At 38.0% G+C, this 24,824-nt stretch overlaps 1 long non-coding RNA gene across 1 annotated transcript; it reads left to right on the plus strand.

Moving 5' to 3' along the window:
* Positions 1–22,335: 22,335 nt before the first annotated feature.
* LOC137650558 (uncharacterized) lies at positions 22,336–24,624 on the plus strand. The gene is made up of 3 exons (XR_011045987.1): positions 22,336–22,411; positions 23,139–23,162; positions 24,540–24,624. It is a non-coding gene; the product is annotated as an uncharacterized lncRNA (long non-coding RNA).
* Positions 24,625–24,824: the final 200 nt, after the last annotated feature.

The raw sequence follows: 24,824 nt of genomic DNA on the forward strand, positions 1-24,824 counted from the left end.
ATATGTACATACATATTTATTTGTTTTCATATATGTATTTAAGTATATACACAAGTATAAAAGTACATAAGTGTGTGTATATATATATATATATATATATATATATATATATATATATATATATATATATATTCATAAATATAATAGTGTATATATATATATATATATATATATATATATATATATATATATATAGATCGATATATAATAGTGTATATAAATATATATTTATATTTGTATATATAAATGAGCACATATATATATATATATATATATATATATATATATATATATATATATATATATAAAATAGTATATAAAAATGTGCATTTACTTATGTAAATAGTTTTCATATATGTATATCAATACGTATTTACAGAAAAAGGTTTTAAGCATGGAACTGGGTCTTATGAAGGGAATGAATAAAAGTGACCATTACAAAAACGGAGCTAATGATTGGTAGTAGGATATAACGAAGTAAGCATTCAGTGCTAAAACACAACAATAAGTCAACTCCTTGGGATCAATAATAACAGAGGAGGCAGCTATTGATAAAGCAGTGACACAGAACATGATATATGCATGGTAAACATGGAGAAAAGTAACTTGAGTTGTTTTAGATATAGAAATGCCATCACGGTTCAATATGAACATCTATAGGACAGTTATCAGTACCGTATTATCATATGTGACAGAACTTGGGCACTTTGAAGGGAAGCAGTAGGGAATGTTGGAAAGAACCAAGATGAAGATAGTGAGGTGGATGGCTGGCATATCACTACGGGTTTAGTATATGTAATGTAAAGTAGAAGGTTGGGGAAGCTCATCTTAGTCACTATGTCCATGTAATGATAAGGATCATTTAGCCACAGAGATCTTTCTCCGTGGCTAAATGGTCACTGTCAAATCAGCTTACTGGACAATGGTTTGATTCCCCGGCCGGCCAGAAGCTATAAGAGAGAATCCAGACATTGATGTATTAAAATATATGGCTTATTTGAATATATATATATATATATATATATATATATATATATATATATATATATATATATATATATATATATATATATATAATCAATTTTTGGGTGAGATGGCCATGACGTCCTGATGGAAGGTTCCTTTAGTAGCTTCCTGAGGGTACATATGTCTACAGTGAATATTCCCAGAGAATTAAACCGAAGGTTATCACAGAATTCTAACTTCTGGCGCAAGTACCCTAAAGGTTTCCCTTTAGTATATCGTAAATCAACAAGGGACGTATGCTTTGACACGCCACATGGCTATCTGCACCCCACATAGTGTTTACGCTTCGAGGGGGAAAAGGTGGCGAGATAACCGAGGAGCCGTTCCAAAGTTATCCTCCTACGTTACTGTTACGGTATCTTGCGGCGTAAACAAACGGCAGCCATATCTGTCCGCCATACTGTGTGACGTCACGTCCGTCCTCATTCCGAAATCTAGCGATCTACCAGCCTCCACGATACAGTATAGCAGGGAGGGGCCTGGCAGGCTGAACTGGAACAGTAGGGTGGGTCCATCAGGACGTCATGGCCAACTCACCCAAAAATAGATTTTTCGCTTCGCTCAAAATCCGTTTTTTGGGCTCAAGCCATGACGTCCTGATAGAAGTGTACCAGAGAATTGTTGTATCGTGGTTTTTCCCCATTTCAAGTGCCTTCTACTTCAAACGATATTCCTATGGTCTGGTGACTGTAGAGACCGTGACATCTCCGTTAAATGTCACTACCAGTGGCATAACGATGACGTGGCTTCCTGCCCCCCTGGCAGGGAAGTCCTGTTTGGACAAGAGGAACATCTCGAAGTAATCTGACGAAGATAAACTCACCTGGATGAGAAGATCGTGCCGGTCTTGAGACAGATCAGAAGGTTAAATATTTGTGTAGGAACAATATTATACTGCTAGGTGAGTGTATATTAGACAGTAGGTATATTATGCATAATATATCTATAAAAATAGGAGCAAATAAAACAGTAACAGCAATTTATTTTCATATGGAAAAGAGGAGTGAAATAAGATGCATATGGTAAATAAAATAATTATTTTATTTGAGAAAATTGCATGGAATTATAGATAATTATTTAATGTAATAATATCGAATAACAGACATAGATTTCCAATAAAGACGGTGATGTGGAATCTGAAAGGGAAATTTTTGCCTTTATACACATAAGTTCCCAGGGGAACGAAAGTCTTTAAATTCACTATAGACTTCATGTCCAGGAACATGTGGCACACGTTTAAGAGTCTATGTCACTTCACCTCGATGAAGAACAGTCTATTAGTGACACTAAGTGTCCTTTGAAATCACTATGTATTGCACTAGGGTCAACACAGGCACCCGTTGAGTTAGAGTCCGAAATAACTAGCTGTTCTACGCAGCTCTAAACAGCAGGTTTCATTACACTGCCTGCCGCTACCACGAATCGTTTGATCTCGTGCACCTGCTTCGCATATTGTTGGAAGACCACTCGCGAGGATTTCCAGCCTGTGAAAGATCGGAGGCTTTCGAAATCCATTCCTTGGAAAAAATTCAGGGAAGAGGCGACTTTCCTAGGATCATGACCTGCGGGTGTACTGTCAGGATCCGCTCTGCGAATAAAGTAGGTGATTTTCGCTCTTAGTTGTTTAAGTGACAGGTCACTACCCGAAGTTTCTCCCTTAAAGAGTTGTCCTCCGCCAAAGTCTGAAGTTCTTCGAAGATAGACCTTAAGACTCTCCAGTGGGCATAGAGAGACATCTCTTGGTGGGGAGTTCATTTTTGGCGAGAAACGTGGGGTCAGGGAAGAGGGTAAGTTCCCCTGTGTTAGCGAACTGTATTTGGCCCTCTTCTCTTGATAATGCCACTATTTCACTGACTCGGGCTCCCGAGGCGAGAGCAAAAAGGAAAATTACTTTTTGAGTCAAGTCTTTCAGAGGGCAAGATTCGTTGTCCAGGCTAGAAGCAAAATGAAGCACCTTATCCAGGGACCAGGTGATGGGTCTCGGTGGGGGTGCAGGACGGAGTCTAGCACATGCCTTCGGAAGTTTGTTCAAGATTTCGTTGGACAAATCTATTTGGAAGGCGTACAGTAGTGGTCTAGTCAAGGCCGATTTGCAAGTGGAAATCGTGTTGGCTGCCAAGCCTTGTCCATGAAGGCGAATAAAGAAGGACATGATGCAAAAATTTAAGCAAATTTCCGTAGGATTTTTTGCCTTGACAAAGGACACCCACTTCTTCCAAGATGATTCATATTGCCTTCTGGTAGACTTTGTTTTTTATTCCTCTAGGAAGTCTAAACTTTTCTTCGAGATTCCAAAACCTTTTCTTCACGGCAAGGGAGAGAAAATCATAAGATGAAGGTCCTGGACTTTCTTTGATGAATCGAAGACAGTCGACTTCTGCACCTGTTGGGAGAGAACTGGGCCCGGCAGGGGGATCAGCTTGGGCTGTAGCTCCAGGACTAGGGGGAACCAGTTGCTCCGAGGCCACTTGGACTATCTGTTCCAGTCCAGGGACATGGCGTCCACTGCTTCCGCTTTGGGGTCCTCGTAAGGGGCCACATATCGAGGAAGTCGCTTGTTGTCGTTCGTCGCGAAGAGATCGATCTGTAGTTCTGGGACTTGACGAGAGATGAAGGAGAATGATCTTGCGTCTAGGGACCATTCCGACTCTATAGGGCTTGTCTTCGATAGAGCGTCCGCTGTCACATTGCGGAATCCTTGTAGTTGAACTGCAGACAAGTGCCATTTCTTCCTTTCTGCCAGGCGGAAGATGGGTAATAGCACTTGATTTAGGTGGGGCGATCTCGAGCCCTGATGGTCGAGACATCTGACTACTACAGAGCTGTCCAGAGTTAGACGAATGTGTATCGAAGGACGCAGAGATAATTTCTTCAGAGTGAGAAGAACCACCATGGCCTCCAAGATGTTGATGTGAAACGTCTTGAACAGGGGAGACCATGTTCCTTGAACTTGTCGTTGATGGGAGTGCCCCCCCCCCCAACCCTCCAGAGAGGCGTCCATGTGGATGTTGATCGACGGAGGCGGAGGTTGAAGAGGGATGGATCTTTTCAAGGTCCTTGCTTCTGACTACGGTCTTAGAAGTGAGCGAAGCCTGTTCGGTAGGGGTCTTTTGAGATCTCTTCGGGCGATGGATGCATTTTGTCTCCAGACTCCTGAGACATCCTTTAGCTGTGCTCGTAGCACTGGGTTTCTCACTGAGGCAAACTGTAGGGACCCAAGTACTTGCTCCTGCTGTCGTCTTGAGATCCGTTTGGATTTGAGAAATCTTTTGACAGATCTGGCTATTTCTTTCCTTTTCTTCAGTGGGATGGAAAGGCGGTGTGACTGAAGATTCCAGTGGATTCCCAACCATTGGAACTTCTGAGCTGGAGAGTGGCGAGACTTCTTGGTGTTTATTTTGAAGCCCAGATGTTCCAGGAACTGGGTCACCTTTCTGCAGACTCGCAAACAGTCTTCTGGCGGTGTCGACCAGACCAGCCAATCGTCGAGGTAGGCCATCACCTGGACGCCCTGGAGGCGTAGCTGGTGGACGATTGTGTCTGCTAGCTTGGTGAAGATTCTTGTAGCCACGTTGAGCCCGAAGGGCATGGCCCTGAAGGCATAGCTTCTTCTTTAGAGCCTGAATCCTAGGTAGGAGGAAACGTGGTGGATCATTGGGATGTGCCAATAGGCGTCCGCCAGGTCTTTTGAGACCGTGTAGGCCTTATGAGGCAGAAGTGCTCTTATCTGTTGAAGAGTCAGCATCTTGAATTTGCTGTTCACAATGAACTTGTTGAGGGGGGACAAGTCGAGAATGACTCTGAGCTTGTCTGAGTCCTTCTTGGGAACACAAAACAATCTTCCCTGGAACCTGGTAGACTTTACCCTCTTGATCACCTTATTGTTCAAGAGTTCTGGGACATATTCTTCCAAGATTGGGGTTGATGGTTGGAAGAATTGGTGGAAGATTGGAGGTGGCTGTGTCCAGCTCCAACCCAGTCCCTTCTTGATGATGCTGTGTGCCCAAGGATCGAAGGTCCAGCGATCCTGAAAGTGGCGGAGTCTTCCTCCCACCGGAAGCACTTCATTGCTTCTGGTTTCCCGAGGGTTTGCCCGCTCGGCCGCTAGCTCCCCTTCCTCCCCTGCCCCTGGAGGGATGGCGAGAGGAGTCTCTGCCAGAGCCTCTACCTCTGGGACAAAAGGTAGTGGACTGTCGCTCGTAGGCAGGAGTGAAGACCGGTGATTGCGACACCACCGGCTGGGGGACCAACTGAAAGGTCTGTTGTGGTTGTGCCACTACTTGGGGAGCAGCGGGAGCCGGAAACTGGCGTTTTGGTTGGCGCTGCTGGGGCCTAGGCTTGGATGATTTCCTTTTAGGCTGTGGCCTTCATCCTGAGAGGACTTTCTTTTGCGGGACATGCCCCACTTACTGAGAAGGTTCCGGTTCTCAGTGGCGGCTTTGTCCACAATCTCTTTCACCAGAGCCGACGGGAAGAGATGCTTGCCCCAGATGTTGGAGGAGATTAGTTTCCGGGGTTCGTGTTTTACTGCCGCGTTGGTAAACACGAACTCTCTACAGGGTCTCTGGGCCTTGATGAAGCTATATAAGTCCTTCATCACGGTGACTAGGTGGGTCTTTGCGAGAACCATATAGAAGTCTGGGACCCTAACGTCCCCGGCCATAACTTCAAGCTGAATCTGAAGGGATAGTGAGGCGGCTAGCCTCTCCTAGGTGTCCTGCTCCCGACGAATAAGGTGGTCATTCAGCTTGGGAAGATCTTCGTTAAACTGACGACCAGTGGCGTCAGGTTCCAGTTTCCCAACCGAAAAGGTAAACTAGATGTCTTTCCAGAATCTATCGTCGGAGGGAAGGGCGAGGGAGAGAGGCCTACACTCCTCCAGGGTAGGGCAGGGCTTTCCTTCCTCCACCACCTTCATGACCGTATGGAAGGCCTTTTCCACAAAGGGAAAGGTCGCGGTAGCGGGAGCAAGAAAGGACGGGTGTTTCTGTGGAGGATTTATTTTTTGTTTTTGCCAAATCCTGTGAAGAGAGAGAGAGAGAGAGAGAGAGAGAGAGAGAGAGAGAGAGAGAGAGAGAGAGATTGTGTTAGCGAGCGAAAGTAGTTAGGTTAACGATCGTTTGTGGTGAGAAAGACTGTTGGTTTGAATGAGATTGTTTGTTTACATTTTTTAGTTAGGTTACGACAGTGGTGAATGTTTCGGAGCGAATGCTTTTTTATTTGACTGCAGCTTAAGGCAGTTGTGTGAGTGCTGGATAACTATTTATATATTTTCGACCAGCGTGGAAGTGTTTTTTGATTTTCAAAGTAAGTACAGTTTTGTTTATCTTTGCTTGTCGTGATTGTGAATGATAGGAACAATTTATTATTTATCTTTGATTATAGTGCGATAGTTCAGTTAGCTAGAAGTGTTCGTAAGTGTTTTTCTTTTTTATTTTGGCAGGCTGCGATTCCTCCTTTGGGGAGAGATTTATATGAATGTGATTGTTGACGACCTGGCTTGTTTAAGGAATTTGATACGACTGCTCAGATTTGGAATGAATTATTGATGACCTGGATTGTTTAAGGACCTGATTGGATTGCTCTGTGGATCTTGATGAAATAGATGCTGTAACGACCCCGCCCGGTTGAAGGAATTGGTTTGGCATATTGATATATTAGATGATGATGATGATGACGATGATGATAAGTGCAATTGTGCATTAACATTTTTCAGCGGTCCGGTTGCTGCAGAGTTGTGTTTTTGGCTATAAAAGACTGTTGGCCTTGTGTGGACGAAAGTGTCCACTCAGAATTACATATTGGTTGTGCGGTTTAGTTTTAAGTTTTGTTAGGGTTTAAATTTGGTTTATTTGAATTATGTTACGTTTATTGTATGTTTTGTAAGTTGTTAAGCGTTATCTATTTTGAGGGTTTAATTGAATGGTGGTATGATTAAGGCCGGTTTTGTGTTAAGTGTATGATTATTGATAAGTGTGTTTTTTTTGTTTATGTTGAGCGTTATAGTTTGTAAGAAATATATAGTTTTAAGGTTATGTTTAGTTTTTTTACCTTCTGTTAAAGAGTCTGGTATAGATAACGTAAGGGGAAAGTTTGTTTTGTTGAGACAATTGTCTGTAGGTGTGATTCAGGGTGTGGGGCTTGTTTTTTAAACATCCCGCCACTAGGTGGGTCTTTGCGAGAACCATATAGAGGTCTGGGACCCTAACGTCCCCGGCCATAACTTCAAGCTGAATCTGAAGGGATAGTGAGGCGGCTAGCCTCTCCTAGGTGTCCTGCTCCCGACGAATAAGGTGGTCATTCAGCTTGGGAAGATCTTCGTTAAACTGACGACCAGTGGCGTCAGGTTCCAGTTTCCCAACCGAAAAGGTAAACTGGATGTCTTTCCAGAATCTATCGTCGGAGGGAAGGGCGAGGGAGAGAGACCTACACTCCTCCAGGGTAGGGCAGGGCTTTCCTTCCTCCACCACCTTCATGACCGTATGGAAGGCCTTTTCCACAAAGGGAAAGGTCGCGGTAGCGGGAGCAAGAAAGGATGGGTGTTTCTTGCTCAATGCCGGCATCGTCAAGTTGGTGAAACCTCGGCTCTTGAGGCAGTCGGCCAGCAAGGCTTGGGTTTTTGAGTGATCGAACACGATCACTTCTTTGGGTTCGGTCTCCTCCTTGGAGGCCGGCTCGGACCTGAATCGGACGTAACAGTCCGGATAAGCCTCGAAGCTGGGGAAGAATTCCACTTCTTCTAAGGGGATGGTGCCCAGCTTGTCATTAATAAAGATTTTGCCAGTTGTAACTAGCATATGCTCGGCGTACCTCCAGGGGCTAGACTCCGAGCAGGGGGGAAGATCCTTAACCAAGATCTTTTTCTGTTGCTTCCAACACATAAAATGATGTTTGAGCTCCTCTTGGTTCTTACGGAGCCTTTCGTCCATCAGTGCCACCAGTACCTGGATGGCATCTTCAGTGGCTGGTAGCACGGGCAGCGAGGCGGCAGAGGTAGAGGGGACTGGCTCCTCGACCACGACAGGAGCTACCGAAGGTGTTTGGGCGACCTCGCCCTCTGAATCAGGGAACTCCACCTGATCCTCCTCTTCCTCCAGATCCTCACCCATGAGGGTCCTCTCGGTGTTGTCGGACAATTCCGACATCTTCTCGACCTCGTCTAAGTGCCATTTCCAGAGTGCGGCCGAAACGTCACGTTCAACCACAAGCTGAACGCATGAGATCTCATCCCGGGGGATCACAGAATCCGTCGAAGCTTTTGGGAAAAGCAGGGCCCTCATCTTCTTATTGGGGAGATAGGGCCCGGTGGCGTTCTTTTGGAAACCGCGCACCCACTTGCGCAGTTTCTCTTGAGCATTGTCCCTGGCCTCCGTGGACGGAGGGTTGTCGAACGCCTTATCAAGAAGGCCTTTGCAGATGGAACAGGTCTGCAGATCCCAATACTTGAGATTATCTTTTTTTGTTACACAGGGGGCATGGGTCCGGCACGCCCGATGCCCATAGAAGTCAGGGCGACAAACTCCGCAGAAGGAGCTCTCACACTTCACGTACTTCTCTTGTAAAAGAAAGAGACAATGAGTACATAGAAGTCATTGTAATATGACTTATGGTAATCTTAAATTAAGTAATAACTTAGCAGATACAAGATTCATTTATCTAAGCTCAGGATAGGTGAGCTAGAAAAGAAGTAGGAAGACATATTTGTGCATCCCGCCCAGCCAATTGCCGCGACCATTCCCTGTAATTAATTCCATAGAACCTATAGGGTTCTAGAGGAGAGGAGAGCATCCTCTAGGATGAGCCAAGCTTAGGCTTCCTCTGATAAATTAATTACAGAGAGGTGTAGACCTGAAACCATTCAGTTCATAGAGGGAAAGAAAGGGGAAAAATAGGATAAAACCCCCTTTTATTAAGGATTGGTCCCAGCAAGAGACTGCGCTAAGAAGCACAGAATATGCTGGAAATGTTTTATTGTACAACCGAGTACAATAGTCACCGTTCTAAGGTATGAAATAACAGAGAAAGACTGGCTAGTCCACCCGGCTGCACTATAGTGACTGCCGGCACGAGGCCGTCAGCCGAGGACGGGTGATTGTCCACTGTAAGCCGAGGTTAGGAGCGCCGGCAGACTGGCGGCACGCCGGAGGCCCGTCCGGCATTGTGAACCCATCAAAGGCCACAAGCTAAGTGGCTGGGAGACATGAATACTAGGGAATGGCGATCGCCGGCACGGCGGCGGATCTCCGGCAGGACGGTGGTCTCCGGCAGCCGGCAGGCACATTTGATGAGGCAGGAAGGTTTCCAGAGATGTCGGCGGATAGCGCTGGCAGGCGGAGGCGGCAGTGGACCGGCACCGGATAGAGAGAAGGAAAGGTAAGGATGGAAGGTAAGGAAGGGTAATACCTAATACCTAAACTAACCTTCCTCCAGAAGGAGGGTTTTCATGATAGGAGGGGGTACGCCTATCATCCGGCAGCAGGGAGCCGGCAGCCGGCTATGGTGCCTGTGGTAACCCAAGGGAGGATCAGAGAACACTCAAGGAGGGAGGTCTTCCACCGGCAAGCCGATCACCGGCACTACCCCATAGTTCAACTAGGTAGGGAAGTATAGCAGAGCGGCCACCCGGCAGAAGAGCATAGCCTATCCCATAACTCACCGCAAGCGAGGAGTTGTAGGACAGCGGACAGGAGTGTGATGGAGAGCCAACACAAAGGGACAGAGTGGGGTGGGGGTGAGGGTCCTGGGGGGAGGGGGGGCTGAAGGGGTAGGAACACACCTTACGCACGCAAGAGAGAGGGGGATCTGTTTGGGTGCTAGCCTACCCAGGGAGAAGAGAACGCTCTCCAACCTAGGGAAGGTTAGCTCAGATCAGGTACAGCACCAGAGTACTGTCCTGAACTATAACAAAACAGAATCCACCTAAGCCCAACCTAGGCCAGGAGAACCATTCTCCTAGGCTAGGGAGGGCAAGAGTAGGACAAATCGCTAGGCTGCAGGGAGGAAGGGACGTGTCCCAACCAAGTGCAGTCTAGGTGGAAGGGCAGAGCCCTTCCGCCTTCAGCCTCAGTCGATACCGTAAGGAGAAAATTTTTCTCCTAAGGTGGACAGGGATGAACGAGAGTTACTCTGAGGTTCTGTCCCAACTCAAGCCATGAACAATGGCGATGAGAAGGAAAGAACGACCCCAGCCTAACCTACCCGAATGCAATTCGAGGTAAGAGGGCTAGGATATAGCGAGGCTACCCAGAGGGAAGAGGTTACCTAGTAAGGTAACAGGGGAGATAAGGAAGCATACAAGGGCCCCAACGTTAGGTTAGGGGAGTGACAATGGGTAGACCATGCACGATCCCTTGAATGGTCCCTAGAAGGCGAAAACTCATGTGCAACACTGAATCTTGTATGTATAAATGCCTATATCTTCATTTCATAAATTTTAAAAACACTAGGAACACATTATATCATGCAGTAAGTAAACTTGAACACTAGGCATCGAGCCTAGGGTAGGCTAGCAGGCTAGCATGGGGGTCGGCTAACTAAGTGCGCCGAGAATACGATCGGCATAATATAACTAATTCCTATCAATGAAGACTAAATAACTAATGATATTTAATTAGTTACGAGACCGGGAACGCTGTTCTGGCTAATTAAATAAAGCATGCGGTGGGAACAGCCGCGTCGCAACATGACGCCTTCGGTAAAGGCACAGCTCCGCCACAAAACACAAGATTTTAGGAAAAATATTCGTTACTTTACGGCCAGAGCTTATTTATACAATACAAGAACATGGTACTCAACTTTCCAGAAGAAGGCGAGGCTGAAGGTTGCGACATGCCGATATGAAAGGCGAAATTAAGATCACTGGGAAAAAACCAAACGTTGTAGATCCCTACAAAGAAAGGAATGAGGACGGACGTGACGTCACACAGTATGGCGGACAGCTATGGCTGCCGTTTGTTTACGTCGCAAGATACCGTAACAGTAACGTAGGAGGATAACTTTGGAACAGCTCCTCAGTTATCTCGCCACCTTTTCCCTTTCGAAGCTTAAACGCTATGTGGGGTGCAGATAGCCATGTGGCGTGTCAAAGCATATGTCCCCTGTTGATTTACGATATCCTAAAGGGAAACCTTTAGGGTACTCGAGCCAGAAATTAGAATTTTGTGATAACCTTTGGTTAAATTCTCTGGGAATATCCGCTGTAGACATATATACCCTCAGGAAGCTACTAAAGGAACCTTCCATCAGGACGTCATGGCTTGAGCCCAATATATATATATATATATATATATATATATATATATATATATATATATATATATATATATATATATATATATATTTAAATAATTATATATTATATATGTTAAAATATATAAGTATATATATACTTATATATTTGAATATATATATATATATATATATATATATATATATATATATAGGCCTATATATATATATATATATATATATATATATATATATATATACATATATATCTTTATATATATATATATATATATATATATATATATATACATAAGAGGAGGTGATGTAGAGCTTCTTTATACGTTGTTATAGTTTCCGAATCAAAGTTTTTAAGGCAAACTTAAATGAAAAACATTTATACCACCACAAAAATTACTCGAGCTGGTGAAGCATTTTCTAAGCATTATAAACGAATGAAGAAACAGTGTAAAATGGTTGGCAAAAATCACTACCACATTCATAACTTAATTATAGAATCAGTTATCACTGGATTTCTTGAACTACTAGACAGAGGAGGCAAGTGTTTAATGCTATAGGCTATATGATAAATGATCTTTGCTTAAAGGTTTAAAGTTCTCTCATGAATAGCAGAGGCATGGGACAGGACAATGCCCTAAAGACTGACAATATATACACATGATCAGCGCCCAAGCCCACTCTCTATAAAGGTAGGACCAGGGAGGGCTAGGCAATGGCTACTGATGACACAGCAGGCAGACCTATAGACTCCCCCAAACCCTCCTCCTTAGCTCACAAGGATGGTGAGTTGGCGGATTTCCCGGCAGGGACGTTTCAAATAGGCTACCAAAACCGATTAAAAAGTACCAAAAATATTAGAAATCAATGCTCCACATTCACATGATATAAACAACGTAAAATATCTGAAGCAATTGATGTTCAGTCTGCGGTCTATCATCTCTTCATCAATATTTCTTATTATGTTTAAGGATATGAAGCTGTATGAAGAAAGGATGATCGAAAGGTTAATCTCCTCAGCGAAAGATTATCTCTTTTTAATGAAAATGAAAGAAATGTCCATCAAAGGTCGAAGAGATATAAGATTGTATTACTTTCCTTTTGCCATTATGAGAAATTCTCTTTTAGATACATTGTTAGATTTAATGTAGCTAAAGGAAATGAATTACTCGTTAAGAACGCTGTGATGCTAATTTTAAATATCTAATTAACATTAACAACGCCAATTTTAAATTTTGATTATCAGTAATATTTTGCGATACTAATATAACCTAATCTGCTCATCTCTGAAAGGTAACTTTTAAAATCCAAATTCAATAATTACAGCATCAAATTTACGTATTGCTTTTGCTGGAAGTTATTCAAAACCTCTATTATAATGTTGATTTGTAAAACCAACCAGCCTCCGCTTCCCTATTTTACATAAAAAATAAAAAACATTGTACGAAAATAACTTTGAAAAACGTGTTTCCATCTCTTGACTCACATAGTATTATTTCCTATGCAAATATATATATAAAAAAGAGGTTTTACTGCGTTATTATTTTTCCCCAGAGCTCGTGAAAGGGTTCCAATATCTAAAGTGTTTTGAAATGGAATTATTTATATGAAGAACAAATTTTATATTCTAAGGTCGCATATTTTCTCTTCTTTTCTTCTCTTTCCTTTTTTCATACACGTAAACACAGTCATAAAAATATTACACTCACAAAAATACACAAATACACACATACATACAGTATATATACACACATATATATATATATATATATATATATATATATATATATATATATATATATATCGCATATATATATATGTATATATAGATGTGTGTATATATACACACACACACACACACACATATATATATATATATATATATATATATATATATATATATATTTATATATATATATATATATATATATATATATATATATATATATATATACAGTATATATGTAAACATATATATATATATGTGTGTATATATATATACATATATATACGTGTGTATGCATGTATATCTATGTATTCGTACTGCATATATATATATATATATATATATATATATATATATGTGTGTGTGAGTGTGTGTGTGTGTGTGTGTGTGTGTATACTGCAGAGCGTAAAAAAGATAGGCACTCCATACCATACTATGTAAGAATAATGATGATATAATTTCCCACTATATATCGAGAAACAAAGAAAGATGTGACTAGCATGACAAAAATAATTATGTTTATGACTCGTTAGGGGACTCTCTCTCTCTCTCTCTCTCTCTCTCTCTCTCTCTCTCTCTCTCTCTCTCTCTCTCTCTCTCTCTCTCTCTCTCTATTCGTGAAGATGATCAATGAACAAAGTGAAAGTTAATTTCAATACATTTTATTCAGATTTTATTTACAAATCGATGTCAGTTTCTTAATTTGAAGAATAACGAGAAAATTTTATAAGCCTGATATGTATTTACCAAAGTGTTCTATATGATGTTTGTCTATTATTCAGTATTGGATCCGGGGAATAGGTCACAGAAGTGAAACTCTTGTTGATGTTCTCTAGAAGCGAATGCAAAAATAAAGGAAACTAATATCGTGGAAAACTTCCGTTAAGAACCTAATTAGAAATACAATTATAATTGTTGTGTGTATGAGAAATAGATTTTCACAAGTGTTCAACAAATAATACCACTGAAAAGATGGTGTATAATAAATCATGTACGTTATAGTTAAGGACTTTTCGATATCTGACCTTTAAGAAGTCTAATGTGCTGATCAGTACGAAAACCTAAAGATAACGAATTGGGAGTAAATGACTCAGGGGAGATAACTTAAAGAATAAATTGTGTTCGTTTGTTCGTTTTATATTGACCTCAGCCTTTAAATAAGGGGACCACGGGCTCTTGCGTTGGCAGCCCATAAAATAAATTGTTCATGTTGGTTATGACGCATTTGGAGCTCTGGTGAAGAGAATGTGTGATAAGAGGAGAGTCTCATTACGTTGAACGAATGAGATTAATAGATTATTTTACATCATGTTATTAAACAAGACAAAAGATAGAGATTAATATATAATTGGTGTTAAAAGAGAATTTTCTTCGCATATTCAATGCATGGCAAATAGCTTAAGCCAAACATTCTTTTAGCAATTAAACATATCATTTTTTGTGTAAGTTACAGAAAACGCAGTATTTTCTAATCTTCTCATTGGATGAAAGAATTTAGACATTTTTTATGAATAATTTTTGTAAAACATCTCACATTAAATTAATGCAAAAATGCTCATTATAATGAATAGTCCTTTATATCAATAAGTGATATGTGACATAATAAAAGATAAGACAGAAACTCTAGTTCCAATTCCAATGTCTGTAGTATATTAATCGATTTCCTATGTTCTTATTAGATCAAGAGATACAGACCATAATTGCATCGGTAACACTTGTACACGCGCAAGTGTTACATAACTTAAGAGTAGACAATATGGTATTGTACAGATGCACTTGATCTAATTAACTTTCGGAGGTTAGCTCTATACAGTAGAAGTCTGATTGTGTCCTAGTTGCAAACAGTCCTCCATCGGATAAGGTAGGAATTAATCTTCCATTCTTAGTATATTTCTTGACAATACACCATGGTGTGAGATTTCAGTCATATTTATATGGAAATGAAAAAAAATCCAAAAGAACATAAAAGTAAGAAAGGTGATCCATACTGCCATAGGCTATGTTTTCGTCTTACATAGCTTTTACAAAAAATGGAAAACATACTTTTAATTACTCCGAGGGCGATGTTTCAATGAACACACGCACACGCATTTTATGTATGTGTGTGTATGTATATATATATATATATATATATATATATATATATATATATATATATATATATATATATATATATATATAATATATATATATATACATATATATATATATGTATATATATATATATATATATATATATATATATATGAACGTGTTTGCGTGTGTAATCAATATTAGCGGCCAGAGTCATGACTTAAATTAAAGCCATGATATTATCCTCTTTTCGTAAATCCGACTTATCTGTAATCATCAAGTGACTGACCGTTTAAAGATATTCGTCATGTATAAATGCGATATTAGTACATTCTTATTCTCAATGTGACAAACGCACACAAATACATACATACACAGACACACACACACATAATATATATATATATATATATATATATATATATATATATATATATATATATATAAGATATACACATATATATAACATCAATATATGCAGCTGTTTCTCATCCACTGTAAAACGAAGGCCTCAAGCCTGTTAATTCATGTCTGGGGATTGGCCAGTTTTAATCACCACGCTAGCCACTGCAGATTGGTGATGGTGGGAGACTTTCCTCTGATCTCTCGCAGCAAAGTAACCTACTATGGGTGGCGCTAACTAGTACAGCTTTGATGATCATGGCGATACGCAAACCCTTTCACTACGTCAAGCTATCCCCACTCAGAAAAGTATATATATATATATATATATATATATATATATATATATATATATATATATATATATAAAATATATATATATATAAAATATATATATATATATATATATATATATATATATATATATATATATATATATAAGCACTCGATGTCTGGTGATTAGTATTCTCGACTTAACAGCGAAAATCACAAATTTGATTTCTGAAAAATAGTTTTAATATATCCTATCGTGTTTGTGTTGACCTGTACAGTAATTTAGAAGCTATGTTGATCCACAAAGAGTAAACATATGTAAGGAGCAAGCAACTACACTCCAAAATACTTATTCACAACAGGGATTGTAACGCTCTGTTAAGGTATCCATAAAGGATGGAATAGACATCTCGGTGTACATAAATATATACATAGAGTGAATACGTATGCATACATACATATATGTATATATGTATGTTTGCACATACATATGGAAGTGTGTGTGTGTATATATAGCATACAAAAATAAAAACAAAATCCCTTTTATGTCTATAAAAATTAATAGGCGCAAAATCTGGACATGGTGTGTACGCTTAACATTTGTGATCACAACTGGGTTTAATAGTTTATCAAGAAATAAGATATTTGGTATTAAATGGTTATCTAATGCTTGATAAATAATAGCAAAAAAAAAAAAAGATCTGACTGATTGCAATAATTACAGAAGCATCACACTTACGTCAGTTGTCATGAAAATATATAGTATGCTTATTCTAAAAAGACTAGAAAGCAAGATTGCATTGACCGAATTTTCATTTTAAGACATGTGGTACAGCAATGTGTAGAATAAAGAAATCCACTTTTGATAGTATTTGTGGACTATAAAAAAGCCTTTGATAGTGTCCACCGGCCAATTTTGTTGAGAATCCTGCGTTATTATGGAGTTCCTCGTAAACGTGTAAATTTTATTAAGTCTGTTCATGAGCATGGCAAGTGCAAAATTAATGCAAGTGGAGTCCTATCAAGTGAATTTCCAGTGAACAGCATATCATATCATATTACCCACTGAAGACTGAAAATCTCATACTCAAAGCAACTTGGGAAGCATTCTCCTTGTATGAAGTTCACATCCCTTTCACGAGGCACTCCTCTGCATATAGGCGTATTAAATCCGTACCCTTCTGTATACTATGTGCACTTTCTATGGAACAATATCCAGGCTGTGTCAGTTGTTACCACTGAAGTAGAAGTTTTAAGATTTATTGACCACATTAGGTAATTAAAATATTATAACCTAAAATAACTGTGGTATCTGCATTTTCATTATCTTCTAAGAATTATTTTATTTACTCATATATCTAGTCATTCTCACAATTACTGTTATCTCTTATTATGATAAATGTATAATTGAAGCTTTGCCTATGTATGCAATGATATCATTCCAGAATAAAAATTAGAAAACTTCTCAATCATAACTAGGTACAATGGCGACCTAAATCATAAAGAAACCAGAATAAATCTTTCACATTTCTTCCTTCTTTTATGTCAATAGGTCGAGTATCGTTGACGGCGTCGAGCGCAAGAATTATCAATCTTTGATCCTCACATCCTTAAAAAATCCTAAAATCTTTCTCACCTCTTCCCTTCCCCTGGAAGGTGATTGAAAGACCACACTTAGCGAGTATAGTTCAAACTCATTTATATATTACTTTGGTCGTGAAATGACGCTAAATAAATCATGCACATATAAAAGACGATGGCCTAAAAGATGTAATGAATAATACAGAATGAATAGCTGTCTTTCTTCACCTCCATTTTTCCCACATCTGATCATTGAGAGCAATTATCTATCAATAAACAATTACCTATTGTTATATGCATTCCAAAAAGGCAGTAAGAGTCCGTGGGGTTTCGAAACACGTGTCTCTCCTGAATATTTATATATTTGGTAGAAGGTTTTATCGGGTAAATGGACCTATTATAAATAAGTAAAATTGTTGATGGCCAGCGTTAATGTGGTTTTTATGTATCCATTTGTTTCATACACTATGCATGACTCTAATCACTTGCGTACGTGTTCTGTGTATGAATATTTACTCGTCGATACATATTTAAGCATCTTTTTATTTTTGCTCGATTTATGATGGACATTTCGTCCACCTTTATGAATAAAGACTTTGGTATGGAATACAGCGAAGGGGTGTAAGGTTTTTTAAGCGGTCTAGATTTCAAGACTTCGATATATCAATGCTTGTGACATACGTTAGTGAAATAAACCTGAAGGATTATTTGTATTCTTAGTCTTATCTATTGCTACTTTTAAAGTAAATATCTTCATTTCCTATTTATTTGCATTTTGATAAGCAAGACTTCTACACCATTTTTTTGGTTCAATCTTAAAACAGAATTATTAGGCACATATACCGAGGGTAACGCACTTGTATTTCATGCACGCTCATACACTGTAATGCTATTGCTTTTTTTATGTCTAGCTCTCTCCGTACTCATAACAGAAAAACCTGTTTAAGTCTGCCATTGCATGTTTCACATTGTTGGAATTTTGTACCACTGTTGCCCTCAACCATTTGTATATAAGCTAGTTATCTTGTTGAATAAAGTCAGTTACATTCACCTCGCCTTTCTGTTAGCACCTTGCGGCATTGGTGACCCCGCCGTGACCAATGTCGCAGTACTTGAGAGAGCCAGAGGAATAAAACAAACAGCATTTGGCCTAGAGTGTATGAAATACACGTGTGTTACAATATCTTGCTGAAGAGTGCTACGTAAGGACGGATTCAATAACATTACAAGAAAATAGAAACCTCGTCAGAGCGATATGGCCGAGTACAATGGCTTCTCTGGTATTTTTTTTTTCAACCTGGAAATAGAATCACTAGACTACAAATACCACATTTGACATATTTTGCCCACAGTTCAGGGTAAGGATTAATTTGATATAACAAAAAGTAACAGAATTTTTTATGTATTTCGTAGATCCATTGCCTATAGTAACTAAATGTTTCCCTTTTTAGAGGTAATTGTGTGTTCGGTTCATCTACGTTTGACGTACGTTACCGGATGCCTCTCAATTCATAATTCAAATTGTATTTTGTGACAAAACTCAGGAAGGGAGTAAACCCAAGAATAAAGTCTTTTCTCTCTCAGAAAAGCGAGTTATTACTTTTCTTATGCTCCTTTTTTTTTTTTTTTTTTTTGAGGAAATTATTTTTAAATTATTTATAGATTCCCCGAAAATTTTACACCATCAGCGAATAATGATAAATTTTGTCAAAGCAGAATCATTTACTCAATATCAATTTACATTCATAAGATATTTAATAGTTGTTCACTAACATCCTTCTAATTTCAATTTAATGTAGTACTTATTTCGCTCTACGATATAGAAATTATTTTTCTTATAAATGTATCTATTTTCATATTATCTGTTTACAAAATTATCTTTTGCAGGAACCTGACAACTTGAGTAAAACTGAGCTTATAAATAACTTTATATGGATGAAAGCCGATATATGTCCAAAATTCGCCTTACATCTGGTCTCTCGGAATCAATGAAATACAACGTTTCTTTTAAGTCATTTTATCATATTCCATTCAGAGGTCTGCTCTAAGTTGTTCTTACTTTTATGGATATATTTCAACCTTTAAAATGTTGTTTGGAGAGATTCGTCTACCTTTAAAATGCTGTTTAGGGACAGTCTTCTACCTTTAAAATGTTGTTTAGGGACAGTCTTCTACCTTTAAAATGTTGTTTAGGTACAGTCTTCTACCTTTAAAATCTTGTTTAGGGACAGTCCTCTACTTTTAAAATCTGATTTAGGGACAGTCTTCTACTTTTAAAATCTTGTTTAGGGACAGTCTTTTACCTTTGAAAACTTGTTTAGGGTCAGTCTTCTGCCTTTAAAATGTTCTTTGGGAACAGTCTTTTATCTTCAAAATGTTGTTTAGGGACAGTCTTCTACCTTTAAAATGTTGTTTAGGGATAGTCATCTATCTTTCAAATGTTGTTTAGGGACAGTCTTCTACCTTTAAAATGTTGTTTAGGGACAGTCTTCTACCTTTAAAATGTTGTTTAGGGACAGTCTTCTACCTTTAAAATGTTGTTTGGGAACAGTAAATTACTCTTAAAATGTTGTTTAGGGACAGCCGTCTACCTTTAAAATCTTGTTTAGGGACAGTTTTCTACCTTTCAAATGTTGTTTGGGAGCAGTCTCTTACCTTGCAAATGTTGTTTGGGGACAGTCTTCTACCTTAAAATGTTGTTTTGGGATAGTCCTCTACCTTTGACATGTTGTTAGGGGACGACCATCTGCCTTTAGAATGTTGTTTGTGGACAGTCATCTGCCTTTAAAATGTTTGTGGACAACCTTCTACCTTTAACATGTTGTTTAGGGACAGTCTTTTACCTTTTTTACCTTTAAAATTATATTTGAGGATAGTCTTTTACCTTTAAAATCTTATTTAGGGACAGCCCTCTGCCATTAAAATGTTGTTTGGGAAAGTCATCTGCTTTTGAAATGTTATTTGGGGACAGTCTTCTACCATTAAAATGTTTGGGAACAGTCAACTGCCTTTAAAATGTTATATGAGAACAGTCTTCTACCTTTAAAATGTTGAGGAGTCTTCTACCTTTAAAATGTTAAGGAGAGTCTTCTACCTTGAAAATTTTATAATTCTGTTTGGGGGACAGTCATCTCTCATTAAAATGTTGTCTGGAGACAGTCATCTGCCTTTTAAATGTTGTTTGGGGACAGTCTTCTAACTTAAAATGTTGTTTGGGGAATAGTATTCGGCCTTTAACATTTTGTTTGAGGAAAGTCTACCCTTGAAATGTTGTTTGGGGCTTGTCTTATACTATTAAAAAACATTTTGTGTATAGTATTTTACCTTTAAAATGTTGTTTGTGGATAATCTTCTACCTTTAAAACTTTTTTTGTGTGACTAGTCTTCACCCTTTAAAATGTTGTTTGTGGATAGTCCTCAACCTTTAAAATATTTGTAGATAATATTCTACCTTTAAAATGTTGTTTGTGGATGTCTTCTACCTTTCAAATATTTATGGATAATATTCTTCCTTTAAAATGACACTTGTGGATAGCCTTCTACCTTTAAAATGTTGTTTGCGTATAGTCTTTGACATTTAAAATGTTTTATAGATAGTCTTCGATCTTCAAAATGTTTTTTGGGAGTAGTCTTCAACCTTCAAAATGTTGTTTGGGGCTAGTCTACGACCTTTAAAATGTGTGTGGATAGTATTCTGCCTTTAAAAAAATTTTAAGGATAGTCTTCGACCTTTCAAGTGTTGTTTGTGGATTCCCTTCAACCTTTAAAATGTTGTTTGTGAATAGTCTTCGAACTTTAAAATGTTTTTTGTGGATAGTCTTCGACCTTTAAAATGTTTGTGGATAGTCTTCTAACTTTAAAATTTTGTTTGTGGATAGTATTCTACCTTTAAAATGTTGTTTGTGGATACTAAACCTTTAAAATTCTGTTTGCAAATAGCCTTACATTCAAAATTTTGTTTGCGGACAGTGTTCGACCTTTAAAATGTTTTTTGTGGATAGTCTTCTACCTTTAAAATGTTGTTTACGGATAGTATTCAATCTTTAAACTGTTGTTTGTGAATAGTCTCCAATCTTTAAAATTTTGTTAGTGGATAGTCTTCGACCTTTAAAATTTTGTTTGTGGATAGTATTCTACCTATAAAATGTTGTTTGCAGATAGTCTTCTACATTTAGAAGGTTGTCTATTGGATAATCTTTGGCCTTTAAAATGTTGTTTATGGATAGTCTTCGACCTTTAAAAGGTTGTTTGCGTATAGTCTTCGACCTTTTAAATATTGTTTGTGGATAGCCTTCGACCTTCAAAATTTTGTTTGTGGATAGTCTTGGACCTTTAAAATTTTATTTGTGGATAGTCTTCTACCCCCAAAATATTGTTTGGGGCTAGTCTTGGACCTTTAAAATGTTGTTTGTGGATAGTATTCTAGCTTTAAAATGTTGTTTGTGGATAGTGTTCGACCCTTAAAGTATTGTTTGTGAATTGTCTTCTACTGTTTAACTTTTTTTTAATAGTATTCTACCTTTAAAATGTTGTTTGTGGATAGTCTCCGACCTTTAAAATGTTGTTTGTGTATAGTATTCTACCTGGAAAATGTTGTTTGCTGATACTCTTCTACCATTAAAATGATGTTTGTGGATGGTATTCTACCTTTAAAATGTTGTTTGTGGATAGTCTTCTACCTTTGAAAATTTGTTTGTGGAAAGTCTTCTACCTTTAAAATGTTGTGTGTGGATATGATTCTACCTTTAAAAGTGTTGTTTGTGGATAGTCTTTGACCTTTAAATTTTGTTTGTGGATAGTATTCTACCTTTAAAACTTTGTGGATAGTATCTTATCTTTAAAATGTTGTGTGGATAGTCTTCTACATTTAAAATGTTTCTGGGGACAGTCGTTTACCTTTAAAATTCTGTTTTGTGATAGTTTTGTACATTTAGAATGTTGTTTGACAAGAGAACTGAACCTGGTATTTATTTTGCACTTGCTATACTACCTGACATCTGCTTCTCTTTTCCAGATCTTCCACCCAAACGAACGAAACGTAAAATGAAACTCCTTATTCTTTCCTGCATGATTGTTGTCGTCATCCAGGTAAATTATATTTCTATCCTTACAAATAAGCTTCCTTGAGAATTTTTAAAGCCATTAAAAGTATGCCAGCATGCAAGTCTATCATTCTATGTCAGCAGTCTGCTTATCATAGAGACCAAAAAATAGAGAAGCACATTAGACGACGCAAGAATGTTACCAGTAATTTTGGCGTTCACCTTAGAAAAAAACGTTGGTAGATCTTCATCAAAATTTTCTAAACCCATAAAACTAATGACTCCATGAACACTAAGTTCTTTCTGGTCTGCATTGTGTGGGTACCAGACAGAAAATAAAGCCAGGAGTGCATTCCTTAGAAGGCCCAAGCATGCCTCTTGTTTAACTTGCCATGAACCAATTCAGTGGTGGTTTGAATTTCTTTAGGAAATGGCAACACAGGATACCTTGATTAATTAGATAAATGCCGACTGTCTGCTAGTTAGAGGAGAATGTGTATATGCTACTGGCAATGCGTTTATCTATCATTTCATGTTAGAATTTCTAATAATTTAGTTGACGTTAAGGAAGTCCTATTTACAAGTTGATATTTTATCCCAAACAATACTATTCATTGTCAGCTTAAAAGTATCTATTAACATTGAATGATGATATGCTGTATATTTATTGTTTTCGTTAAACTTAATATTTCCCAAAGGGAAATATATGATAATTATTATACCTTAAATTTTGTTAATTCAATTTCAATAATACAAGCATTTTTACATTTCAGGCACTTCCTTATGGTAGCCACCACGTGAGTATAACATTGCTTTCTTTCTATGGGTTATTTATTCATAGATATCTAAACCTTTCTGATGCATTGTGCCAATGCTAATTTATTGTGTATACCTTTCACAAGGATTACGAATAACTTCTTTGATTTTGTTATGTATGATTAAGTTACTATATGAATCTCCTTCATTTGATTACAAATGTGGAATAATGATACAATAACATAAAAGCATGGTTATTTCGTGAGGAGAACTGGCGAAATAAATAAAGTGATTGCATGAATGAGAAATTAGCCGTTAATGTTGATTATGAGAATCAGGGGCCGATCAAGATTTGGTATCAAGGGTGTCATCATTGTGGGACTGATATAAGGGAGGGTTTTATCAAGGCGATTTCATAGAATAAGTTGGAGACAAGTCCAAGAAACTGCTACCATGAGAAAGGCATCGGGAAAGTATTAAACAAATTAAACATTTGAGACTTTCCAAAATGCATCATATTGGGATATACATGGAACACTGAGTTTAAAAAAGAATAGTGGCACATGATATTCGCACTTTCTGAAAATAACAAATAAGCGAGGACAGACTTGGTCTTCAACACCTGCAAACTATACTTGTAACTAAGGAGATGGAAAGATGACTCACATATATAATCAAATTTATTTTGGTGGTTTATGGAATACTTCAGAAACAACAAAATGAAAACAAAAAGCATTTAAGAGTTATATATATATATAAAAGAGGACTATTACAGAGAAAGTCATACTTATCCATCTTTAAAAACAATGTAAAAATAATTGACTGCATTAGGACTATTTTGAAAGACGATGGAGGAGATTGAAGCTTTGAATCTAATAAAACGAAATCGTTGAAGAAAACAATGCTGAAAAAATAAGAGCCCAAAATGAGAGAAAGATAGAGAGAGAAAAGGGGATGGGGGTAACGGATATATCTTAGTATTCGTGCACTTGGGAAATTTAACACTAAACGTTTCAGAGAGAATGGGAAGAAAAGACGTATAGAGACAGATATTACTCAAAAGTTCAGAATACTTTAATATTGATTAGTCCAAGGTTACTTTTTTCGTTAACTGCGGCAAAAGAAATATCGTTCAAAGCAGATGAACATTGAATAAATTCATATACATAAGCTCATATGCTTAAAAAAAACAGTAGAACACATTAAAACGTCTTTGTGAATGTGCTTGTCAATTATCAACAGACCAAAAATCATTCACTCATTTTCGAGTGATACAATATAACATTTGAATAAAGACTATTGTAAATCAAATAACAGCTGAATAAAGACTATTGTAAATCGACAGTATTTACTCAGAGATAGAATACTGAAAACCCTTAAAACCATTTACTTTCTTATCATATAACTTTGTTCTACAGAATCTTGTGAAAAGAGAAATCTCCGGCAACGATTCGCTTGCGGGAATTGGTGACGATCAAGGCGCAGGTATCATCATTCAGGTCAGTGTAGTCAGAGGAACGAGTAATACCTTCAGTAAGCATTGAGAAGAATAGAGACACGAAAATCGTCAAATATACCTTTCTCGATGATGATAATAATTCTTCCTCTGTTGCGCAAAAAGTTTGTCTTTGATCATTTGATACAAAATCCTCTCATGAGAGAGTTTTATCAAAGGAAATGGAACGATCCAAGTCGCATTTGTA

Source organism: Palaemon carinicauda, chromosome 12 (assembly GCF_036898095.1).
Source record: "Palaemon carinicauda isolate YSFRI2023 chromosome 12, ASM3689809v2, whole genome shotgun sequence".
In the NCBI taxonomy this organism is placed as follows: Eukaryota; Metazoa; Arthropoda; class Malacostraca; order Decapoda; family Palaemonidae; genus Palaemon; species Palaemon carinicauda.